The sequence below is a fragment of the Camelus ferus genome, chromosome 9 (assembly GCF_009834535.1).
Source record: "Camelus ferus isolate YT-003-E chromosome 9, BCGSAC_Cfer_1.0, whole genome shotgun sequence".
Taxonomy (NCBI): Eukaryota; Metazoa; Chordata; class Mammalia; order Artiodactyla; family Camelidae; genus Camelus; species Camelus ferus.
The window spans coordinates 37445267-37471021 of NC_045704.1; the positions used below are offsets into that span (position 1 = coordinate 37445267).

A 25755-nucleotide genomic window follows, 5' to 3' on the forward strand; every position below is an offset into this window, starting at 1 on the left:
GTAAGAGCTTGTAAACCATGTCCACATACACTGTGTGTTTTAATACTAATCGTAACTCTGAGAGGTAGATGTTAATTATCCCTATTTTGCAAATGAAGTAACTGAGGATCAAATAGGTTAAGTAAGTTAAGAAACTCCTACAGTTAGTAAGAGAACATAAACCAAGAAGGTGTGACTATATTGTCATATGCTTATCAATACATATTACTTCTCTTTTTTGATGTATCTTTAATTTTGCCTTCAAAGTATATTAAACTAGATATTCTATGGTTTTGGATGGGTGATGTTCTCATAAAGTTCGAAATCGGGTTGTTCTTTTATTTTTATTAAGAGGAAAGAAGAAAAAATATTTTTTAGTGTTTGTAATATGCTAGGCAATGGTTAGTTATTTTTACATATGTAATCTCTGTCAATCTTCCCAATAACACTTTAAGAACAAATTGTTTCCATTTTTACAACAACTAGGAGATTTTTTGGCATGGACTTCTGAATGTTTTCAGAGAATGTTAAGAGGAAAGAACAGACTATTGTGGGAAACTGTATGTCAATTCTAATACAGACATTATTTCTACTAAGTCATTTTATTCCCTCAATCCCATGAGATAGGTTACACAGGTCATAATATCCCCAATTTTATTTTTATTTACATTTTTATTTGTTTATTTTATTTATTTTTTTAATGAAGTATAGTTGATTTACAATATTGTATTAGTTTCAGGTATACAACATAGTGAGTCAATATTTTTATAGATTATACTCCATTTAAAGTTATTATAAATTAATGGCTATATTTTCCTGTGCTATACAAGATACCCTTCTTGCTTATCTATTTTACACACAGTAGTTTTTATCTCTTTATCCCCTACAGTTATCTTACCACTTCCCCTTTCCTCTCCCTACTGGTAGCCACTAATTTGGTTGCTCTGTCTGTGAGTCTGTTTCTGTTTTGTTATATACATTTGTTTGTTTTATTTTTTAGATTCCACATATAAGTGATAACATACAGTATTTGTGTTTCTCTGTCTGACTTATTTCACTAAGCATAATATTCTCACCATCCATGTTGCAGGTTGAAGAATGTCATTTTTTTGTGGTTGAGTAATATTACATCACACACATACCATATATACACATATATACACACACATACACACACACATATATATGAATACCACATCTTTATCCATTCATCTGTTGATGGACAATTGGGTTGCTTCCATATTTTGGCTATTGTAAATTATGCTGCTATGAACATTGGGGTGCATGTATCTTTTCAGATTAGTGTTTTCCTTTTCTTCCAGCGGTGGAATTGCTGGATCATATGTAGTTCTATTTTTAGTTTTTTGAGGAACCTCCATACTGTTTTCCACAGTGGCTGCACCAATTTTTAATCTGACCAGCAGTGTACTAGGATTCCCTTTTCTTCATATCCTCACCAACAATTGTTATTTGTAGGCTTTTTGATGATAGCCACTCTGACAGATGTGAGGTGATATCTCATTGTAGTTTTTGTTGTTGTTGTTGTTGTTGTTGTTGTTGTTGTTGTTGTTCTCTTTTCTTATGGTTTGGTGACTAGAGAAGGTCCTTTAACATTTGTTGGAAAGCTGGTTTGGTGGTGCTGAAATCCTTTAGGCTTTGCTTACCTGTGAAGCTTTTGATTTCTCCATCAAGTCTGAATGAGAGCCTTGCTGGATAGACTATTCTTGGTTGTAAGTTTCCCCCTTGCATCACTTTAAATATATCGTGCCACTCCCTTCTGGCCTGTAGAGTTTCTGCTGAAAAATCAGCTGATAACCTTGAGAGTTCCCTTGTAGGTTATTTGTTGCTTTTCTCTTGCTAATTTTAATATTTTCTCCCTATCCTTAATTGTTGTCAATTTGATGACTATGTGCCTTGGTGTGTTCCTCTTTAGGTTGATCCTGTGTGGTACTCTCTGCGCTTCCTGGACTTGGGTAAGTATTTCCTTTCCCAAGTTGGGGAAGTTTCCAGTGATTATCTCTCCAAAAATGTTCTTAGGTCCTTTCGTTCTCTCTTCTCTTTCTGGGACCCCTATAATGCGAATATTAGAGTGCTTCATGTTGTCCCAGATTTCTCTTAAACTATCCTCATTCCTTTTCATTCTTTTTTCTTTTTTCTGTTCTGAAGTAATGATTTCCACTAATCTGTCTTCTAGATGACTGATCTGTTCTTCTTCCTCATTTAGTCTATTCTTGGTTCCTTCTAGTGTATTGTTCATTTCAGTGATTTTATTCTTCAACTCTTGTTTGGGTATTCTTTATATTTTCCAGCTCTTTGCTAAAAACTTCGCTCTGTGCATCTACACTCCTCTTGAGTTCTCTGAACATCTTGGCCATCATTACTTTAAACTCTTTCTCAGATAAATTGCCTATCTCCTCATCACTTATTTCTTCTTCTGGGGTTTTATCTTGTCCTTGGCCTGGGAGATATTCCTTTGCCGCCTCATATCATGTATTATTCTATGTGTTTGTGGATTCCTTCCATAGGCTTTGGGATTGTTTTCTTATTTCTAGTGTCTGCGCCTGGTGGGTGAGGCTGGACTAGAGGCTTATGCAGGTTTCCTGGCAGGAGGAGCCAGTGCCTGCCCACTGCTGGGTGAAGCTTGGTCCTGGACCTCTGGTGGGTAAGATTGTGTCTAGAGGCCTTCGTGGCTTAGGAAGTCTGCTGATGGGTGTGGCTGTGTTCCCACCCTGTATGTTGTTTGGCCTGAGGCTTCCCTGCAGGCTGTTGGGTGGGGCTAGGTCTTGGTGCTAATGATCCAATCAAGATGCCAGCCTCCAGGAAATCTCATATAGATTAACACTCCGGAATGTCAGCCACCAGCTTTAATGCCCTTTGAGTGGGCCAAGCCGTCCCCCAAGTCCCTAGGAGACCCTCTAAATCCAGCAGGTGGGTCTGGCCCAGGTTTCTATGAAATCACTGCCTCTGCCTTTGGACCTGGTGTGCGTGAGTTTCTGTGCACACTTCTCAAGAGAATGGAGTCTCCGTTTCCCCCAGTCCCATCAGGCTCCTAGAGCCAAGCCCTCCTGGCCTTCAAAACCAGATGTCCTGGGGTCTCATTTTCTTCCCAATGCTGGGACCAAGCTGGGGAGCCTGACATGGGGCTTAGAGCTCTCACTCCTGTGGGAGGGCCTCTGCGACTTAACAAATCTTCAGCTTGTGGGTCACCCACCCGGGGGGTATGGGGCCTGATTATATCAAGAGCACGCCCCCTCCTACCGTACTGCTGTGGTTCCCTCTTTATGTTTCCAGTTGCAGAAGATCTTTTTTGCTAGGTTCCAGTCTTTTTTTCGACAGTTGTTTAGCATTCAGTTGTGGTTTCATTGTAGTCGTGAGGAGAGACAAGCTCGAGGGCCTACCACTCCACCGTCTTGACTGGAAATTGAAACCTCATTGCAGTTTTGATTTTCATTTCTTTGATGATTAGCAATATTGAGCATTTTCATGTGCTTGTTGGCCATCTGTATGTTCTCTTCAGAAAACTATTTATTCAGCTCTTCTGCCCATTTTTTAATTGATTCTTTCTTCTCATTTTTGGATATTGAGTTATATGAGCTGTTTATATATTTTGGATACTAATCCCTTATTGGTCCTATCATTTGCAAATATTTTCTCCCATTTGGTAGGTTATTTTTTTGTTTTGTCAGTGTTTTCCTTTGCTGTGCAAAAGCTTCTAAGCTTGATTATGTCCCACTTGCTTTTGTATCCTATGCCTTGGGAGATAGATCCAAAAAAAATATTGCTATGATTTTTGTCAAAGGATATCCTCCCTATGTTCTCTTCCAGGAGTCTCACAATTTCAGGTCTTACATTTAGGTCTTTAATCCACTTTGAGTCTATTTTTGCAATTGATGTGAGGGAATATCCTCAGTTTTAGAGATGGGAATTTGAGTACTAAAGATGTAATATGCTACTCAGAGTTTTTGGTTGCAGATGAAGGGAAACAACTCTGAATAACCTGTGAAAAAATAATAACTTATTGGCAATATATTGGGAAGTCCTGCATGCCACTTGAAAACTCGAAGAAGGAGGGGCATCTCCAAAATATGAAGGGGGTTCAATTCTCCAATAGGAAGTATTTACAATAGTGATAACTTGCCTGGGTATCATGGATAGAAATCTAATTAAGGCTCAACTCTTCCTTTTATTTAAATTTTTCTAAGCTCAAAACTCAAGCTTTTTTCCATTTTCAAAGTGGAAAGTTGTGTAACTTCCTTTATCATTTGAGGAGAACTCAAAACATTAAGGTACCCATCATCATCTTTGAATACTTTTAATTTGTGAAAGTAAAAGCTTTAAGTTTTGTGATGAGTACAGAGAAATAAGACATACCTTTACTAGGCCTCCTTCAAGCTTCCCCTGAGGACTGCTGTACTGGGCTGGGTTGGGCAGCACTTGGACTGGCCTAAGCCTCTAGGTTGGTAGGAGCAAGCCTTGAGTAGCCATATTGTCTTGGCAGCCAGTTGTGCACTAGACTGGGGAGGTGATTAAATGTGGAGATGGGGTTGAACTGTTAAATCTAAGGGCTATGAATGGCCACAATGCTGAATGAATGACACAGGAACCCCCACCCCTCACTATATTCTATAGGAGACAGGCCATATATACCTTGTGTACCAGCCTGAGGATGAATAGATTTATATTGTAAACTACACTTATTTAGTTAAAATTCTGCAACGATTTACTCTCTTACACCACAAAGCCCTTCTTCATTAATAATAGACTTCATTATTTAAATGTACTGCTGTAAATTTCAAATATCAGGCCACTGGTGAATTATTATCCAGTCTCTAAGTAATAAGAACTAATATTTATTAATGAGGGCTTAAAATATGTGAACATATAATTTCTTAATCTAATCCCAATGCAATGACATAATACCACTGTGATCATATTCTCACATCTTGGTTCCCTCTTTATTATTATGAAATAATCGATCAGTTTGTCATATGGCGTATAGTGAAATTATAGTGACCCTGCCAGTGAAAGACACATTTCACTTTTCTATCTGTTGTCCTCTTTACCCTAGATCTTCCAACATTTATCAATGAAATGCAATGTAGAATGGCATTATAGATTTGCCATTTAGCTAAATATTATATAAGGTAGTAAGTGCAACACCATTGCTCTTTCTTTTTTCTTCATCTGTGGTTTCAACTGTCAAATGGGCTTATTGCACATGGAACTTGAAGTTGGGATGTAAACATTTCTGATAAAATTTTAATTTAGTTTTTTTATATGGGGACATATTTTAAATGTGTAAAAATAAACATATGCTGTTGATTTCAGCATTGAATTGTATCTGCTTGTAGCATATGATTCGTGTGTACTGGAATGCTGCTTTTGGCTTGTGTAATTCTATGAAAGAATTTTGCTTGCATGTAACAGGGATATCTATCCACGTAATGGCTGAGTTATAAACTACTTCAAATACCCTTGGATGGAGGGGGAGTGGGCTGTAATAATTTATGCTCACATTCCTGCTAATGATATAAATGTTCTCTCTTTTGATGGAAGCTGGCCACGAGCAAAATTCGTTTCACAGGGCAACATTACATATCATATTTAGATTTGTAGCCATAATCTTGTTGGAGTCGATTATCACATGATTGGAGCAGTAAAAAAAATGAATTGGGGTTTAAACTTTTATGAAAAAGCACTTATATTGTGGAATAAGGCTTTTTAATGGAGTGCAGGCATGAAACAGACCTTGTATTAGGCTCTGAAATTAATGGGTCACTGTATAACTTTCTAGTTTTCATAGCATGATAAGATTAATGCTTGCTTATATAGCAAATTCAATGACTCATTTAATTTCATATGAATGTTTAAAGTTAAATTGCTTTTGGATTAAGTCTAAATTCATTATTCATTTTAATGTCTGAAAGAACTTTCATTTTATTTAATCGAATGCATCATCATTAAGTAAAGGCTAAGGACCTAGATAGCTAAAAATGATGTGAAAAGAAAATTTATTAATTTACATTGAAAAGAGACTTATTTGTTATAAAATTTATTTAATACTATACCATGCTTGCGTATGGTGCTATTTCAGAGACAATGGGATATTTATAGGCTTTTTGTCATGTTTTAAAGCACCAAATTGAGAAGCTGCCCATTTGGCTGCCTAATGTTCAGTGTGCATTCCTGAGCAAAGATTACCATTGATCTTTATTTACACATTTTTCATTTATTCTTGTAGTCAGCAAAGATTTATCCAGAACCTACACTCTGTAAGCACTGACCAAGCACTGTGGAGTGTTCACCGATGAAAAACGCTCCGTGCCTGACCTGAAAGAATCAACAAGTCTAATAGAAGGGAATTGCACTTCACGAGGGCTGCAGAAGTTCTCATCTGTACTATGAGGAAGTTTTATTCATGAGTTCTAAGATCCTCTTTAGTTTTCATATTCTGTGATCCCATGGCTATAACATCCTTTGGGTTATGGGCAGAAAAGGGGAAAAAAAAGAATCTTCAAATTTATAATATTGGTCATATTAATATAATATTAGTCATAACCATAACTATAATTATTAATTTGAATATTCCTTTGAAATATATGAAGCATGTTGCTTTCCACTCTGTCATTTCTTGTTGACCAGATAACCACTGTTATCTCCAGTCTGGATAACAGTTGTGATAAGCACTTACTAAATGTGCTGGTATTTCCAGGATGTCGCCAAGTCCTATGAGACATGGATGTGTTGGTCTGTCTTGGTCACTGCTCTGTCCATATGGCCTGTAACAGTGCTTGGCATGTGGGGTTGATCAATACATATTGGTTAAGTGAGTGAATAAAATAATGATTGAAAGAGTGAAGGAGGGATAATTTCATTTCATTTGCTTCTCATGAGTAACTGAATGCAGGAGATATTTTAGCATCATTTTAGAGATGTGAAACTAAAACAGAGAGAGACTAAGTAACTTGCGCAGTAGAATGTATGTAGTATACAAAACAGAGATGATGACTGAGAACAGTAGATCACAGTGGTTGCTGAGACTGGCTATATATTTCAATCACCTGGAGTTCTTTCTAAAACTACCACTGCCTGCGGGGGGAGGGTATAGCCCAGTGGTGGAATGCATGCCTAGCATGAATGAAGGTCCTAGGTTCAATCCCTAGTACCTCCATAAAAAATAAATAAATCAATAAAGCTAATTACCCCCCCAACAAAAAAAATTAAAACTACCAATGCCTGAATCACCCCATCCAAGTTAAATCAGAATTACTGTAAGGTTGGGCCTGGGATTATGTATTTTTTTAAGCAGTCTTCCCTATCTTTCCCCTTCTCCCTTCCACTAGTTTTTACTGTGCAAATCTGGGGAGAAAGACAAAACCTTACCCTCAAAGAACTTATCGTTTCATCCAGTTTCTACTGAATAGTCAAATATATAAATGGTAAATCTGAGAATGCCATCGATTTATTGTAATAGATATTCTTCACCTGTACCAATAATTATTCCCAAGTCATAATTATACTAAACCTGTCAGTTTAGAGCTACTGCATGCTCTTCACAACTCAGAAACTCCAACATGCCTTTTTATAATAAACATCTGCAGAGCTTGTGCAAACTAGAGATTTACTGAACGGGTATCCACATTGAAGGGAGTCTGCGTTTTTTACCCTTCAGGCACTCCCAGTTAATTCTTATGAACAGGCCAGTGTGGGAAACATTAATGTCACTTGGGGCTTCTTAAAAATGTGACCCCCAGTATCATCAGCATCACCTGGGAACTTGTTTTAAAAATATGTGTGTGTGTATATATATACACACACATAAATATATATTTTTTTTATTAAAGTAGAGTTAATTTACAATGTTGTGTTAGTTTCTGGTATACAGCATAGTGATTTAGTTATACGTATATTCTTGTTCATTATAGGTTATTGCAAGATACTGAATATAGTTCCCTGTGCTATATGCTAGGACCTTGTTGTTTATCTATTTTGTATATAGTAATTTGTATCTGCTAATCCCAAACTCCTACTTTATCTCTCGCTGCTCCCCGGCCTGCCTTTCTCTTTTGGTAACCATAAGTTTATTTTCCATGTCTGTGAGTCTATTTCTGTTTTGTAAATAAGTTTCATTTGTGTCATCTTTTTAGATTCCACATATATAGGTGATATCATATTTATCTTTGTCTGACTTATTTCACTTAGTATGACAATCTTCATGTCCATCCATGTTGCTGCAAATGGCATTATTTTATTATTTTTTATGGCTGAGTAGTATTCCATTGTGTATATATACAGCACACCTTCTTTATCCAATTATCTGTCAATGGACATTTAGGTTGCTTCCACGTTTTGGGTATTGTAAATAGTGCTGCTATGAACATTGGGGTGCATGTTTGAATTAGAGTTCCCTCTGGATATATGCCCAGGAGTTGGATTGCTGGATCGTGTGGTAACTCTATTTTTGTTGTTTAAGGAAACTCCACACTGTTTTCCATAGTGGCTGTACCAAATTACATTCCTACTAACAGTGTAGGAGGTTTCCCTTTTCTCCACAGCCTCTCCAGCATTTATCGTTTGTGGACTTTTTAATGATGGTCATTCTGACCTGTGTAAGGTGATACCTCACTGAAGTTTTGATTTCATTTCTCTGATAATTAGTGATTTTGAACATTTTTTTTCATGTGCTTATTGGCCATCTGTATGTCTTCATTGGAAAAATGTCTGTTTAGGTCTTCTGCCCAATTTTTGATTGGGTTTTTGTTGTAGTTGTTGTTGTTACTGAGTTGTATGAACTGTTTGTATGTTCTGGAAGTTAAGTCCTTGTCAGTCACATCATTTGCAAATATTTTCTCTCAGTCTTTTTGTTTTGTTTATGGTTTCCTTTGCTGCGCAAAAGCTTATGAGTTTAATTGGGTCCCATTTGTTAATTTTTGCTTTTGTTTCTGTCGGCTTGGGAGACTGACCTAGGAAAACATTGCTACGATTTATGTCAGAGAATATTTTGCCTACATTTTCTTCTAGGAGATTTATGGAGTCCTGTCTTATGTTTAAGTCTTTAAGCCATTTTAAGTTTATTTTTGTGTATGGTGTGTTCTAACTCATTGATTTACATGCTGCTGTCCAGCTTTCCCAGCACTACTTGCTGAAGAGGTATCTTTTCTCCATTGTATATTCTTGCCTCCTTTGTCAAAAATCAACTGACTGTAGGTGTGTGGGTTTACTTCTGGGTCCTCTATTCTGTTCCATTGATCTATATGCCTGTTTTTGTGCCAATACCATATTGTGTTGATTACTGTAGCTCTGTAGTATTGTCTGAAGTCTGGCATGGTTATTCTTCTAGCTTCATTTTTTTTCTTCAGTATTGCTTTGACAATTCTGGGTCTTTTGTGATTTAATATAAATTTTAGGAGTATTTGTTCTAGTTCTGTGGGAAATGTCCTGGGTAATTTGATAGAGATCACATTAAATCTGTAGATTGCTTTGGGTAGTATGGCCGTTTTAATAATATCAGTTCTTCCAATCCAAGAGCATGGGATATCTTTCCATTTCTTTAAGTCATCTTTAATTTCCTTTCTCATTGTTTTATAATTCTCCACACGTAAGTCTTTCACCTCCTTGGTCAGGTTTATTCCTAAGTATTTTATTTTTTTGATACAATTTTAAAAGAGTTTTTTTTTTTTTTTTTTTTACTTTCCTTTTCTGATATAAAATGTATATTTTCTGATCCTTTCCAGATTGGACTCAGAGACTCTCTGGTGTAGCCCCGCAATCTGTATTTTAACAAGCTCTCAGGTGTGCACTAACGTTTGAGAATCACTGGTAAAAGGAGACAGCTTAGCGTGGGGGCCTAAGGAGATGGGAACATAACTCATGCCCACTGGGTCTGATATTCGAAGGGTTAAAACAAAAGCAAACCCGTGTCCAGTCTTGACAGTGGGAAGTGAGGGAGTGGGTGGGAACAAAGAGCTGAAAAAGAGAAAAAGAGCTGTGCACCTGCAGAGACTCTCTGGGGTTGGGCGGGGAAAGGATCTGAGGCACTGCCCACAGGAGCTGCAAAGCAAGCATGTTCATGTCTGTGGTGAAACTGAACTGTAGAAAGAGAATGCTGATTTAGAAATGGGTTTATCCAAATGAGAGGATTATCTTAGAAGTTGAATAGAGCCAAGGTATGGACGTGGAAATCAGCTAGGAAGCTGGTAATGGAGCAGCAAGACCCACACTTCCTTGATACCTCCCCCCTTTTTTTTAACAGAAAAAAAAAAGGTTTTGTGATGCTTCCTATAAGAATTTAAGAATTCTAAACCCCTTACTTTTTCCACATAAAGAGAGCCTCAACGTGATATTTTTCCCCTCAGGTATGGTGGCTTAGAGAAACATATTAGATAATGAATTATTCAGGGTGATTTCCTAGGTTGGGGGAGAGACGCACCTGTCTGAGACGCTTACAGACTTGATAAGATAACATTTGTCAGCTGCATCAGCCGCAGGTAACTCCTGATGAGAATTATATTTCCCTGTAGGTAGTGGAACCAAGCGATGTTCCAAATTTCATGGGGTTGTTGAGGCGGCTTGCAAGAGTGTCACGCCTAAGAGGCTGTACTGCAGTTGTCAAGATAATCAGACTATTTGCAATCACTGTTTTCTGCTCTCTTTTTTCAGAGTTCCCAAGTAGGAGCGTATAATAGCCAAGAAGAGATGACACATTTGTGTGCTATAAATAGATCGTTTCCAATCAAGGCATAATAGATCTATGTTTGTTGATAAGTTTCTATGAGTGGTTTCTTTTCTGTTTTTTAAACTTCTGTCTGTCATTGGGTACCACCTTTAAATTGTAAATACGCAAGGAGCCAGGGTTTTCCTGCCAAAATTTTGTCATCATACCCCAAACTACTTATAATATACACAGGAGATTTTCCATTTTGCTGAAAATATCTTTAATTTTAGAAAAGTTTGTATCTTCTGTAAAGCTCTCTTTTGGGCTTGTTTTAAAAACATATTCCCCGCAAAAGCACAACATTATTTATTGTGTTGGAGTAGGAACATCTGTGGTTCTGCTCTTAGCATAGTCGGTGAGAAGGTTGAGCTTAAATACAGCATGTGAGAAAGCGTTTGGGAAACAGTGTGACTGCATCGGAATCCAGCTCCCTCACCAACCAGCTCTGGGAGACCTTAGAATCGGTACATGGTCTTCCTCAGATGGTGCTAGTGGCTGCTTAAAACAGATGTTTTGGTATTAAATAGAATGTAATATGCAAAGTGTTTTTGCTCAATGTTAATAAGCTCCTTATAAATGTTAATTTACATTTTTGGTCAAAGGTAGCAAGGTAGACTGAGAAGAGCACTAGGGAAAGTTGATTCTAAAATCCACGTACAGGCACGCCTTGGAGATACTGTGGCTCGGCTCCAGACCACTGCAATAAAGCCAATACCACAGTAAAGGGAGTCACACGAACTTCTTGCTTTCCCTGTGCATTTAAAAGTTATGTTTACATTATACTGTAGTTTATGAAGTGTGCAATAGCATTATATCTTAAAAAAAATGTACATACCTTAGTTAAAAAATACTTGATGGCTAAAAAAATGCTATCATCTGAGCCTTCAGTGAGACGTAATCTTTTTGTAATAATATCATCAAAGATGGCTGATTACAGATCATTGTAACAAATATAATAGTAATGAAAAGATTTGAAATATTGCGAGAATTCCCAAAATGTGGCAACAGGGACATGAAGTGTGCAAATGCTGCTGGAAAAATGGTGCCGATAGACTTCCTTAGAAGCAGGGTTGCCACAAATCTTCAATTCATAAAAAAAAACAGTATCTGGTAAACACAATAAAACGAGAAATGCCTTTTATTTCCTGCTAGTCCACAGTTTTCTCATCAATGCCAAGGAGGGTTTGAATTCAGTGGTTTCTAAGAGCTGTTGCAGTCATTGAGCCTCACCAATTTTTAAAAAGGACTCCAGACCTCTTTTGAGAAGAAAGAGAGAGATGTGGAACTAGCTACTTTCCTCTCTCTCCACCTTCATTTTCTTTTTAAACTCCCACTGTCTCTCACTAGCCTCTTGTTACGTGTCTCTCCTCTCCTTAACATATCACCCCAAAACTGGTGGCATGAGAGAGAAAAGTCAGTAGAGAAAATCGACTTTCTTCCTAAAAGAGCTTATTTATCAGCCCCTTGTTACCAAAGCAGCTGTCTCCACGTTGTACCTGGAACCTCTTCACTGACAGACTTTAGGAGGGCACCAGCCACTTGATTTCCTGACGTCAGGACATGTGGGTTTGCATGAGGGCTGAGTAGTAAGGGGATGGTTGAAACTTCAAGTGAGGTTCCAAGTCCTGGGGTCAATTGTGGCTGCTAATCAAAAGGGAAAGACACATTAGCTCTCCACTCTCATGAGAACACGGGGAAAACGTCTATCACTTATTCAGTGGCATCTCCACATTAAGCTACGACTGTATTGTCTGAAGTATTGTGTCTAAGTGAATGATTTGTAAACAGAGTACATGAGCAACCACAGATGGTTGGCTAAATAAACCACCAGATTTGTGGAGCTATTAAAAAATAGGCAGTAGAAAGAAAATTAACTGGCTTTGAAAGATGATTGTATCACTCGATGGTAGCAAGTTAAACAGCATTGCCACTTTGTCAATTAAGAACGTGTCTGTATGTGAGGCTGCAAGCAGTGAAAAGTTATTAGGGGTTATCTCTCAATGGTGAGAATTTGAACAGATTTGTCGCTATGCTTTCAGTATGTAAGCTAACTTTAAAAAGATGGCTAGAAATGTTAACATTTGTGACAAAGTCAGAATCGGAGGCTATTAGTATGCAACCTTGGGAATTATCTGGGTGTGATCTGAAACTGGCCCATAGACAAAGGGCAGGGAGAGACTGAAGAAAGAGGCAGACCACTCCGGGTTGGTGGGTGGCAGGTTTAATAAGCAAGGAAACGTACATACGAGGCTTGTCTTCGGCAGCTGCGGGCAAGTAGATCTTTGCACCTGCCTGCCAAAATCTTGAAGTTTATATACAGGCCTTCACCAGGCTCAGTTACATATACTGCCAAATGGTCTCAGTGCCACCTTATTGTCTCAAGACTGTGTCCTTGGACAGCTTCCAGTGTGGGGAAGGCAAGCAGAGTGTGCATTCCAAGGACAGGGGAGGGGTGAGGAGCCTCTGATTGCCTGAGCTTGCAGGTCAGCTGAAAGTCACACCCTCTCCATGACCTCCTCCTGACACTTTATCCCTCATTATGAGCCCTTATAATCTCATACGTCCCCCTCTTCTTCAGTGTGCCCTGAGTGGCCAGCAAGAAGTTTCATTAGCATAGAGGTGGCTCTGGCAGCTTCTGGCTGCACTGGAGGCAGATGTAACAACAGTACAGGCACATGTAAGAGAAAACACAGATTAAGACAATGATTCCCCAAAAACCAGTGACAGCTTTTTTTTTTTTTTATCAAGAGCCCCATGATCCAAACCACTGATTTATTAAGTCCCCCAGGCTGGAGGTCAGATCACTCAGGGCTATTTGTGTCTTTATGTGGTTTAATAAAGGTGATACATTAGCAGACTCATCAGGTATGAACATGGAATATTCTATTTGGGTAATTGCATAGGTGCCCCCTAGTGAGGCAGTGATAATGTTCAAGGCCATCCTGTTCTGGAGGACAGCATTTCTCATGAGACATTCAGGGTTCGGTAAGGACAGGCTTTGCTGGCTGTCACTGAAGGCTTGCTGGGTGAATTTAGCAAGGGCTCCTGTATGTGCTATGACATCCTCCAGGTCAATGAAGGGAATGAAGATGGAAGCCAAATGATCCTACCAGTGACAAACAAAACGTGCCCATCTGGCCTTTGAGGAGAGGGAAGCTGGCATCGTTACTGTGGGTGGATTTTTCCTCTGTGTCCAGGGAAAACCCAGGGTGCAGCAGCTCAATGATCCAGGTGGAAGCCGCCGCCAAAGATTTGTGCCACACAACACCGAGTCGCATTCAGGGCTACCCGATAAGTACTAGGAGGTGTGACCAGTCACTGCCTTTAGTATGGCAGAGTGACTGACTACATAATTCCAGTGATGCCCGTCCCATATTCCTGGTGTGCCTGGGCTGGTTCTGTTTAGAGTGATTTTTCTGTTCCCCACATAGGGGTGACTGGGTGTTCAAGTGTCTACAACCTGGGGTAAACCACAGAAACCCATTCCAAATCTGAGCACAGCCACCCATAGCTCTAATGGTGGTATTTCTAGGGCCTTTCTGGGCAGCAGTTCGATGGGCTGCCTGGAACAGTGTGACGGAAGAAGAACCCCATGCCCCGTGGTACTGATGGTGCGTGCTGCGGGCCAGGTTTCGGGATCAGTACTGGTAAATCAGTTGAATTAAGAGCACTAGTCGTACTGCTTCATGTACTTCCTTAACGTACTGCTTTCGGGCGCTCCAGTCCCCTTCCTGCAGCAGCGATACCCACCGTGGCAATCCTGACGAGCTAGAGGCAGGCAGCTGCCCACCCACTCGACAGCTGGATTGATTTCTTTGCTGGGCATACGTGTGGGCCGCCTGTAGAAAGGCACTTACTTCAGGTGCCCGTCCCATTACTGGACAGCAAAGGAGTAGCAGACGTCTAAGGTCAAAAAGACAGCTCTTTAATAGGAACGTGTATGGGGAGATCTTCCCCTTCTACCAGAATTACACTTGTGGCCTGATCCTTAGATGTTAATGTGGCTGCAGCTTTGGGAACTTGACCTGGTTGTGCAAAGCATACTTGTTGGCCGGGGCAGGAGGCGGGGGAGGCAGCACTGTCAGGTGTGAAGAGGTGGACTGGGGCAGGACATCCCGCAGCACCTCTGCTTTCTCTCCTCTTTTAAGGCCACGTGTTCCACTCCAGGTAGAGTGTATTTCAGCTTGCAGCAGGACAATGGGATCCCAGTGAGACTGGGTATTTTCTTTCACCCAGGGGTACGAAGTAATTCATCCAACTCGGTGGGATGTCCTGTTGCAAATTCCAGTAGGTAGCTCCTTTCCCAGGCGTCAGTTGGCGTGGCGTTCTCAGCAGCATAGCTCATTGATCCGTGGTGAGCGTCAGGGGCAGTGATGGTTTCCTGCCAGTTCTGTACCTTTACAGTATTGGGTGCCTTGGTGGGGGCCCCCAGTCTGGCATATGGGGCGCTAGGCCCTACTGGTTGATGATTCAAGTGTATTAAAGCCTGGGAGAGTACCTGGTCCACCCAGCCAAGTGGTTTTACCTGTTAGTAATTTAACCTGCTGTTTTAATATTACATTTTTCTTTTCTACCAATCTTGATGCTTGTGGGTTACAGGAGAGTTGGAACCTCTATTCAATATCATGTTATTTTGCCCAGTCTTGCACCTTTGAAATGTGACCCCAATCACTTTCTATTCAATGAGGGTCTCCATACATGGTACTCAGCTTCTCTGATCCCCCAGTGGTGGCATTCTGGTTTGCATGGAGACCGAAAAGCTTGGGTTAGGCCAGAGGCAGTGCCCAGAGAAACCAAGGCATATTTAGAACTCGCTCTCATAGGGAGGGGGCCAACGTAATCAAGTTGCCAATCCCTCCCCTGTTGGGAACTTCAGTGGATGGCCCCAGACTCCTCTGGCAATTGCCTTAGGCATTGGTGAGAATGCATAAGATGTGCTGTTACTGCCTTAACCAGGTCACTCTATTTCAAGAGCAGTCTGGCATCCTTGGTAATACCCCATTCCAACGAGGCACTGTGGTGTCCATTCTTTCTCTGCACCTTTTCTGCTGTATCTACTGAAGGGTCAGTTGCTAGGGTTCATACCTCAGCGAGGGCAGTTCATAGGGCAGGGTTCATACCTGAGCCGATTGCCAGGAGGTGTCAGAGCCTTATGAGGTGGGATGTGGGAAACAGTGAGGACTGCCGCAGGTTATTGCAGGTGAACCCAAATGTCTTTCCATGTATCCTGACCCACAAGGGCTTAATCATTATCATCCACCCCTCAGCCTCCTATTGTCCAAGCCATGAGGTTAATCCCTTTAGAGCAGTTCAACTGTCAGCACAAAGGATTAACAGCCAGGGCTCATGAGTGATCACCAGCCAAGCCGCTCTGAGTCCAGCCCATTGGCTGCTGCTATTTGTTACTGTTTCCATCCAGATGGTGTCATTATTGGACTGAATAGCGACTGTAGTCCATGTGGACGGTTGCCTTGACTAGATACACCTCTAAACCAGGCATCAAAGGGGATATGAAAACCAATATATGTATCTATATATATGACTGAAACATTGCGCTGTACACTGAAAATTGACACAATGCAAACTGACTATACTTCAATTAAAACAAAACAAAACAAAGGGAATTTCCCCCATTCTCTCTTCTCAGGCTGCAGGGGCTGCCATAGGAATAGGGGTGAGGGCATCTGGAGGATGACATATGCTACAGGGCCTAACAGCACCCACGTTTTTAGAGACAGTGGGCTGGTGGACAGGGTGCTTCTCTGCTGCAAATAGGCCTGCCCCTTAGTCAAAGTAGGGGTCTGAGCCAAATGGCAGAGGTGGGCTGATGGATAGGAAGGGAAGTTCTGATCGCAATGTGCCATTCCTTCGTGAGAGGCTGTGCCTGGGGGAGTGCTATGTACACTGTAGGAGCCGTTGCTTTATGGGACTACGGCAAGTTTCTGCCCCCTTGCAGAGTTGGGCCCCATACCTAGGGGTACTCTCTCTTTTATTGTTGTCTCTGCCTCCGTGCCCAAACCGTGCCTTTCAGAGCCACAAACACGACTAACTCGAAGGGTAGCTTGGGGGATGCCTAGGGCTTTAATCTGCTTGCCTAGTATTTTTGCCTTCTCAAAGGCGGCTCGCTGCTCTGATCCCCGGTCCCATGTGTGCCCCTTCTTTGCCAGGTGATATGAGGGATGGAGGCACTGTGCCAGCTGGGAGTAAGAGTCCTCCAAAACCTCAGAACCCCTACAAAGGCTGGTGTCTCCTTCACATTCCTAGGGGTTGGATAAGCTTTCATCTTATCAGCCGCAGGTTCTGGGACAACACACATCTTACCTGACCAAATGATCCCCCAAAACTTCATGGTGGTGCCTGGGCCTTGAATCTCCTGTGGGTTCATCCTCTCCCTCACAGATGTTCCAGCAAAGCCTGCAGAGTGCCCTACAGCAGGGGCAAGTCGTTGCGTGTCAACATGACATCATCAGTGCAATGGGTTCATTTTATTGACTTGAGGAAGGAGAACAGGAGCAGGTCTCAGGTTATAATCCCATGACGTGAAATGGGGCTGTGCAGGACAGCCTTGGGGAAGCCCTTGAAGGGTCCATTCTGGCACCTCTCAAGTGAAGACAAATTTATCTGTGACTCAGTGGCCAGGGGTGTACAGAAAAAAGCACTTGCTAAGTCCAGCATAGCATGGTAGACTCCTAGGACCAAGGCCAAGGGATCTAAGATGGTGACAAGGATGGGCACAGCCACATGGATGGGAGACATTACCTTGTTCAACTCTCAGCAGTCCACTGTCATCCACCTTGAGCCTTCTGGCTTTTTTATTGGCCATACTGGGCTGCTGAAAGAACCATGGCAGAGTGTACAGTCCTCACTCGGTGCAGTCCTTGGATCGTTTCTCCTGTCTCCTTATTCCAACTTACATTGTTTGACAGTTAACATTCTTCCTGGGGGTGGCAGGCTTACTGTTTCCCATTTGGCGTTTGCCATCAGCACTGGTTTGATTAACCGGGAAATGGAATTCGCTGATAGAGGTTTGCAGAGTTTGACCTTTTAGGATATCAATGCCCAGTACATTCTCTGGTTTTGGAGAGATGAAAACCTCATATTCTCCAGGCAGTGGCCGGCGGTGGGGGAAAAACACCCAATTTGCAGTGTCAAAAGTGTTTTGACCATAACCATTTGTCCTTGGTAACAATCAGTGGTGCTGAGGGGACCAGAAAACTTCTGAGGGGTCCCATGTATTAAGGTGCGTTCAATTCCAGTGTCCACCAGAGCCATCACCTTTTATTTCTGGAGGCCCAGTGAATAGTGAGCTCAACATGAGGCTTCCGAACACCTCCAACAACCCTCACCTGGAGGCAGTCTTGGCCTGCATCCTATATTCGGGGCATGGGAAACACCCGCTCAGAATAAGACTGTTATCCCTGATGCCTCTGCTGGAGCAGTGGGGCAGGTCTGATTTGTTGTTTAGGTTTTAAGTGCCATTGCCTCCTGTATCCCATAGCCGCACTAACCATACCGGGGTACTTCTCCGTCCTTCTGCTGGGATTTCGCAGCTAGAGCAGTGGGAGCATATTCTTTCTAAACATGTTGCCCTGCTGGCTGGGGTTGTGGTTGATGTGCTTTTGCTCTCCTCTGTGTTAGAGATCCGACGGCCTGGCTGCTTCATCTGTTTCATTATCAATCACCATAACATCCTCCTCTTCATTCTCATCACTTTCCCAGGGACTCCACCTTTTAATGCCCCACCTGGACTCTGTCATTAGTGTCCACACCATTATCTGAAGCAGCTTGCACTCTGAGGTCTCCACGCTAAGGCCTCCAACTTATCCTGATCTCCCACCTTGTCTGCCAGCCCTGAAGTGAGCAGAGCAGTGGATGCCTGCACATCCTTCTCTAACCCCAGCTCTTCTTCCAACTTTTTAACCTGAGCTTCAGCCTCCAGTTGGGCACTGGTGGCCATTGAAGTGCCCACAGGAGAGGCCAGCCCACTGCAGCAACCATTTGTTTCTTCTCTGCCTTGGGACACTGTGTAGTTCCTCCATTAGACCAGCTGGTGTTTTCAGGGGATCCTGTACTTCTGCATCTAACATGTGGGCCACCCCCCACACAGAGATCGATGGTTAACTTGGGATTTCCCCCACAGATGCCTTTTCCCCAAAGCGCATGTCTTCGGTCTCCTGGCTGGCTTGCCAATGATTAGTCTGCAGACTTGGGAACTTCCTGGGTGTAATATGAAACTAGCTCCCATATATGGAGGGAAGGGAGAGTTGGAAGAAAGAGGAAAATCACTTTAGATTGGCGGCGGCAGGTTTAATAAGCAAGGGAACTTACATACAAGGCTTGGGTTGCATGGTGCAAGATGAGTAGATCTCTGCACCCGCCAGAATCTTAAACTTTTATAGAGGCCTTAATGGGGCTCAGTCATGTATATGGTCCAGCTGGTCTGAACAACACATTGCTATCTCAAGGCTGTGTCCTTGGGCAGCTTCTAGCATGGGGGAAGGTGAGTGGAGGACACTTTCCAAGGACAGGGGAGGGGTGAGGAGCCTCCTATTGCCCAGGTCCAGCTTGCGGGTCAACTTGCAGTCACATCCTCTTAATACCCTCTGTCAACAGAGGCACCTAACACACATTAGTCAAGGAAATGATGCTGCAGACAGATCTGCACCAGAGAAAAGGGTGGAGAAGGTGGCTATGTTTTTCAGCCAGAAATTGCCCTGTGATTGAGCTGGCTCACTCTCCCAGTTCCTTTACCCCGAGCGCCTTGCTCAGCCCCTAGACTCCACTTTTATTCCACCTGGTTGGAACTGAGCTACCGAATGGTCGACTCGGCCTGAAACTACGAAAGTGAGTCAAGGAGAGAATTAAGTAGCAATTCTAAGAGATAAAAACATTAAGAAATATTGCCTCAGACTAAAAAAATTGCCCCCAGATTTTTCTCAAGTGCAGCGGAAACGAAAGCAGAAAATTGCTCTGTGCCATTTCTGGGGCCCACTGCTATTAGAGACAGATGATAAACCTCACCAAATTGGCGCACCACGCAGCGGGCTGGAGCGGATAGACGTAGCTTGCCCTTTTTAAACGGAGCTAACATGGCAACAAGCTGATTGCAGCTAAATCAAACCGTGCCACTGAGCACTCTTTCTGGAGGCCACCAGTTGAAAGGAATAAATATAAATACGTATGTCAATGCCGCTTGTGTTCCTTTACTTAGATCCCTCCAGAAAGGGGCAAAAAGGAACTAAGCAGCTTAAACTTCCTCCCCTCTGTTTCATCGATTGGGATGTGGTCTCAAATGATCCTGATTTTTAGGCAGATTTGTGGTTTCAGAATCTCCCTGTAAGGTCCAGTGTGTCTTCAGAATCAAACCAGTGTTTTAACCTTAGTCCTAATGTATGTTAGCTGAGTAGTCTAAGTGGGTACCTTCCTTCCCTGGTCCTTAGTTTGAGGAATAAGAGTTATTACATCTTTTGTGTTACTCTCCCCCCATTCCTACAAACAGAACGAGCTTTTTGCTCATTTTAATTTGTTTTTGGCAGTTGAATCTCCATTGGTAAATGTGCAAAATAGATTGAGAGAGGGAGAGTAAAGGAGGCTTGAGAGGGAAAATGGAAGGGCACAATAAAAAGCCTAAATAGGGCAGAGGGTATAGCTCAATGGTAGAGCTCATACTTAGCATGCATGAGGTCCTGGGTTCAATCCCCAGTACCTCCATTAAAAAAAAAAAAAAAAGCCTAAATAAAGTGGAATAATAAAGAGGTAAAAGAGAAAGAGAAGAATTACGGGGACTGGGGAGTTTGGGAAAGTCCTGTGAGAGAGTCTGGAGTGGCCACAGAATTCCTGAGAATAGAAAGTTGGTGGTGGGGAGTTTGAGAGGCAACTGTAAATCAGGAGTTTGATTCCTGTAAATATATTTTTAAAAGAGATGCATGTAAGGAATGGATTCCCTTTATAATTCCTCAGTTTAGTTTTAAGGCCGGATGACACAGAGATTGGACCACAAGGGCCATAGTTCAAGTCATGTACACATGAACTTATTTTGATTTTATAATGTTAAAACATAGGTTTAGGCATTTCAATTTTTAAATATGACAATCCTGAGAGTTATATATAACATATTAGGTCAGATTTTGAATCCAGGTCTAAATACCAATCCTTATGCTTTTCCATATCATGTTTCCAAGCCACCTGGATTCCGAATGGAGGTATATGACCAAACTTAAATGACTGTTTTAAGTAACAGGAATTGTTTCACGAAGAAGCTTTTTGCCTTGTTAAATAGTGGAGGGCAAAGGTTCAGCTGTTGGCCATAACTGGGTCAGATACTCATTAGTACACACTTTCGTTCAATCAGCAAATATTTGTTGTATGTGACACACACTGTAAGGAGCTGGGAAACAAATACAGATTAAAAAAGAGGTGGGATCTCCATTCTCATGGAGATTATAGCCCTAGTGGGAGATAGGCATTCATCCACTAATAAATTCATAAATACATATAGACCAAGTTATTTGAAAGAAAAGAATATGGTTTTCTGAGAACCTGTACTGAAGTAACCTGAGATTGGGCGCATGAGGATGTGCATTCAGACTTTTTCAGTCTAGAATGCTGCCGCCTCTCTTTTGTTCAAAATACCTGTTGGCTGTCTACTTTGTTCACTGCATTTGTGCCTAGAATAATGCTTGGCATGTAGTAGGTGAAGTCCCCACATTGTATGACTTACATTCTGGTAGAGGAGATGGACAACAAACAGATAAACCAATATATGACATGTTTTCAGGTGGTGATAAGGGAGATAAAGGAAAATAAGATAGAGTGAGGAGGAAGAGTACCCATGGTGTTATTTTTGATCAGATGTTGGGTAACAACATATGAGGAGGTGACACTGAAGGAGAGGCATGAATGATGGCTAGGACTGAACCATGCGACACAGGGGAGAACAGCACTTCACATCAAAGGAACAGAAAGAAAGCAAAGCATCCAGGACAGGTGTATAATTAGTGTGCTCAAATAATAGAGAAGCAAGAAACAAGGGGCAGTTCAAAGGAAAGCTATAGAAAACGCAGTAGGAGAGATCACCAAGGGCCACTTTGTAGACCTTGGTAAAAATTTTGGATCTTAATGCGATGGGAAGCATTTGGGTACCTTTGAGCAAGGGAGTTACCTGACCTAATACACACACACACACACACGTGTATGTGTTCTTATATATCTATAGACACGCCTATATATGTGTGTCTATATATATCAATACATGTACATATCTTAGCTATGTCTCCTAGGAGTAAAGGTGACTATTTCTGGTCACTGGGCACACTCCATCAATTGGCATAAATCAGAATTTCTTAAATGAAATTTGTACCCCTATGGCATAATGTAAATGATAAAAGGAAGGGATCTCGTTTTGTCATTTTCCTTTCAAATATCAAGTTGTATTAAAGAAAACATTTTTCTCAATCACAGGTGCAGATGGGAAGAATGAGTGACATCTTGATGTCCTCTCTTTGATAAGTCTTCTCCCTTGGCAGCTTCCAGTGTACTTTTAGGAACAAGCTTCAATTTATCTTTTACAGAGTAGATCCGTGTCTTGGAGCCAGCAGAGCTACATTTAAAAGTATGCTTCCAGCCTGAGAGTCTCAGAGGAGCAGCAAAGCAAAGAACAGAACATTGCCCTGAATGTTTGGTGAGCTCAGATGGGGGCTGAGCCGTCAAATGGAACTGTCACCATCACGATCCCTGGCATTTGAGGTTCCAAAACACTTCTTACATTCACTCATTCATTTGATCTTTGTAACAACCCAGTGTAATAATCCAGGCAAGTGTGTTTGCTTCCAGTGTTACTGGTGAGTAGTGAGACTTAAAGAGGTGAAATAAATGTCTAGAAATGAGGGCTCACACATAAATTTGCTGACAAACAGAATTATACATGTAAGATTTTTGACACAGTGACAATAGTACAATAGTAGGCTCTCAATAATTTTAATCTCCTGACCCGAAGGGCCACACTATATATATTTATGTATGAATTGTTGAGCTATCTCTAACCAGTCTTCAGTGATTTAAAAGCTTTAGTCTTTCACTTTCTCTGGTTTTTGTGCTTCAGTCTCCATATCTTCAGCAGCCCATGGACAGAGATTTATTTATGTTAGGGATATTTCAGTAGAACCTGGTTTCCTAAGACCGCATGTTTTCCAGCTTTCCCATGGATGTATTCCACGTGGCAATTCTTGAAGTGAGGAAGCCCTTGGAAAAGATGGAACTGGTGTCAAGGAGGAACGCAGACAGAATTCCCAGCATTGCTGTACTTCTCCATGGAATCATGATGCTGGTCCTTGAAGCCTTAAAACATCCTGGAAATCCTTACAGAACCTCTGTATAGAATATAACCTAACACGAAAATCAAACTTCAGATAATTTAAACTCCGTGTGTATTCTGTAAAAAAAAAGTATTGTTTAACTACACATGAAAGGCACAATTTCTCAGCAAACTAAATAGAATGAACACCTGTTGAGGTCTTGGGGCCTTTGGGACTTTTATTTGAAGGGAGTTGGAGGTGGAGTTTAAACTCTGAGGCTACGCAGATTTCAAACTTTCTATTTAGAATAAGTTCTCTATTGTATATAGTGTGGGAGTGCCTCACATTTCAGAAACTGAAGGTGGTTAGGTATAGAGTCAGAGGGATCTTTCTCTTCCCACTTGTGCATTCAGGACACCGTTTTATGGAATCTACTATTAAAGACCTTTTCTCTTTGTCTTCCTCCTATTCCTCCCTCCTCTCTCCTCCTCCCCTTCCTCTTCTTCCTTCTCCTTCCTCCTCTTCCTTATCCCTTCTCTCTCTCCGCTTTTTTGTTTTTAATCTTGAGGGAGTTACCGAAATAGCGAAGGACAGTGTAGGATTTCCTAGTTACGGCAGCAGAGTCAAGAGTCATTTGTAGTGGCATCAGCTGTCTGGTGACTGTTCTGGTTGCACATCAGTGGTGGTCTTCAGACTCACTCAACCAAGTGACCTTGGCCGTGTTTATTGGTTCCTGCTCATTTTCCTTGCTCTGTTGTCTGCTTTCTGTTGTTTCTGTGAGGTATAGTATATCCTTCCAATAAGGTCTTTTTGTGTGTCTGTGTATAAATTAGAATTGGCTCCTACTGCACATAATAAAAAACCTGACCGGTAGACTGAATAACAGCAGTTTCTGTACTTTCTTGCCTGCCTATCCTTATTTGACTTATCCTGTAAGAACTGATTTAAATTCCAACTCTTGAATGCAGCCCTGCAAGACGACCTCATTTCTGTGTTAATGTTGTGCGTTTGGAGTGTGTGGGGTCCTGTACTATTTAACATTTTATCATGTTATTCCTGGTAATTTTTTCTAACTGAATTAAGTTGATTTATTTTAAATTCCTAATTCCATGATAAGTTCCTCAAGGGCCGATTCTGTCTCTATCCCCCCCACTATAATTTTTCTCCTTTTCCTCTCGCCCTGATAGAACCATGTATGAGACTGAGCACACCAAAGGTTTGAAGGTCAGACCATACTTGTTTTTCTTTAATTGATGTATGTTGTAGTGCCTTGTTGATTAACAAAGATTAAACCAAGCCAGTGCAACCTGTGTTAGAAACACCTATGGCTGCATTTGTAGCTCATCTGAACGTGAACAGTGTAAGATACTGAGTTTGAACTCTCGAGCAGACAGCCCTGGATTTGACCTTGGAAAAGCATCAGCTTTTTCTAGATATATGGCCTTAGACTGGCTAAAATTTGCTTACTCATAAATGGTTTGAATAACACTTTCTTTCCAAGGTAGAAAAGAGGATTAAGTAAAGTAGTAGTAGTAGTAGTAGTAGTAGTAGTAGTAGTAGTAGTAGTAGTAGTAGTAGTAGTAGTAGTAGTAGTAGTAGTAGTAGTAGTAATAATAATAATAATAATAATAATAATAATAATAAAATAAAGCATCTAAAGCTTATATCAAGAGCTCAGTAAATTCTGGCCCTCTTTATTGATCAGTGAATTTATCATCAGTCTGATGTAGCTTGTCAGAAAATTGATGAATGCATAGAGTGATTTAATAGAAGCAACGTACTAAAATCGAGGGAAGTGAAAACTCCACTGTCCCTCAGCCCTTGTTATCTACTGAAAGTAAGCATTTCTGGGGTCCTTTACATAGAATATTGACAAAGTAGTACATTTTCAGGGATGAGGAACCTGGAAGGTTTTCCTGTTGTAATGAGTCTTCCTTTGTGTTGCCCTAGAAGTAAGGTCTAGAAACAGTGGCTTCTGATGACATTGAAGAAGATTGCCGGCTGACTTTCCCCTGTGACTGTCAGAACGCTGAATGGGCAACTGGAGATGCTCAGTTGGAAACTGCATTAATACTTGACAAATGTGTAAAGGACTGAGCACGGGAAAAGCAGGCTGTGTAAAGCTATCTTTACAGATTCCTTCCACAGATTCTCTAGTGATCCTTCTGGCTGCTCATCGCCTGGAATAAATGATTCCCTTAAGGGCCATGTATCTCTGGAAAATTTCTAGCACCAATATTTCAGATGTCTCTCCTTCACTTCTAGCAACATTTTCCAGACTTTTCTGATTGCATCCAGTCCTGGCTCAAGGACACTTGTTTGAATTATACTACAGGGCCTTGCCCTACACTGTTTTCCTTAACCATGTCCATTTACACAGCAGTGGGCTCAGAATCCAGACTGCGGCTCGGGATAGTGGGCTACACTTGCTTTATTTCCTGGCAACACTTTACATCACCTTGGGGTCTGCTATTGTGCCTGCTCAGGGCATTTTGTGAAAATCGCCAGTAAAAAGATTCCTGCATCTGCAGGTGTCACCCTTTAACATGATGGAAGGAAAATGTTGAAAGTACTGGAGATGCTTGTTACTTCTACGTTTTGAACTATCTGTGGATGCAATCCATTACCTGAAGCTTCCCTGTAGAGATGCTTTCTGATTCTGCTGAAACTACCTGTACTCTAAGGCAGCCTCACATCATCGCTAACTTTCCACCTCCCTCTTCAGGATCAGACTTCTTTGTCCATTGACAATGGGGTCAGGGAAAGGAA

At 41.4% G+C, this 25755-nt stretch overlaps 1 long non-coding RNA gene across 1 annotated transcript; it reads right to left on the reverse strand.

The window, feature by feature from the left end:
- Positions 1 to 2692: 2692 nt before the first annotated feature.
- Positions 2693 to 25143, reverse strand: LOC116666079. The gene is made up of 4 exons (XR_004322953.1): positions 25133 to 25143; positions 19823 to 19828; positions 6264 to 6269; positions 2693 to 2955 (listed from the first exon to the last, which is right to left on the reverse strand). It is a non-coding gene; the product is annotated as an uncharacterized LOC116666079 (long non-coding RNA).
- Between the last annotated feature and the right edge of the window lie 612 nt (positions 25144 to 25755).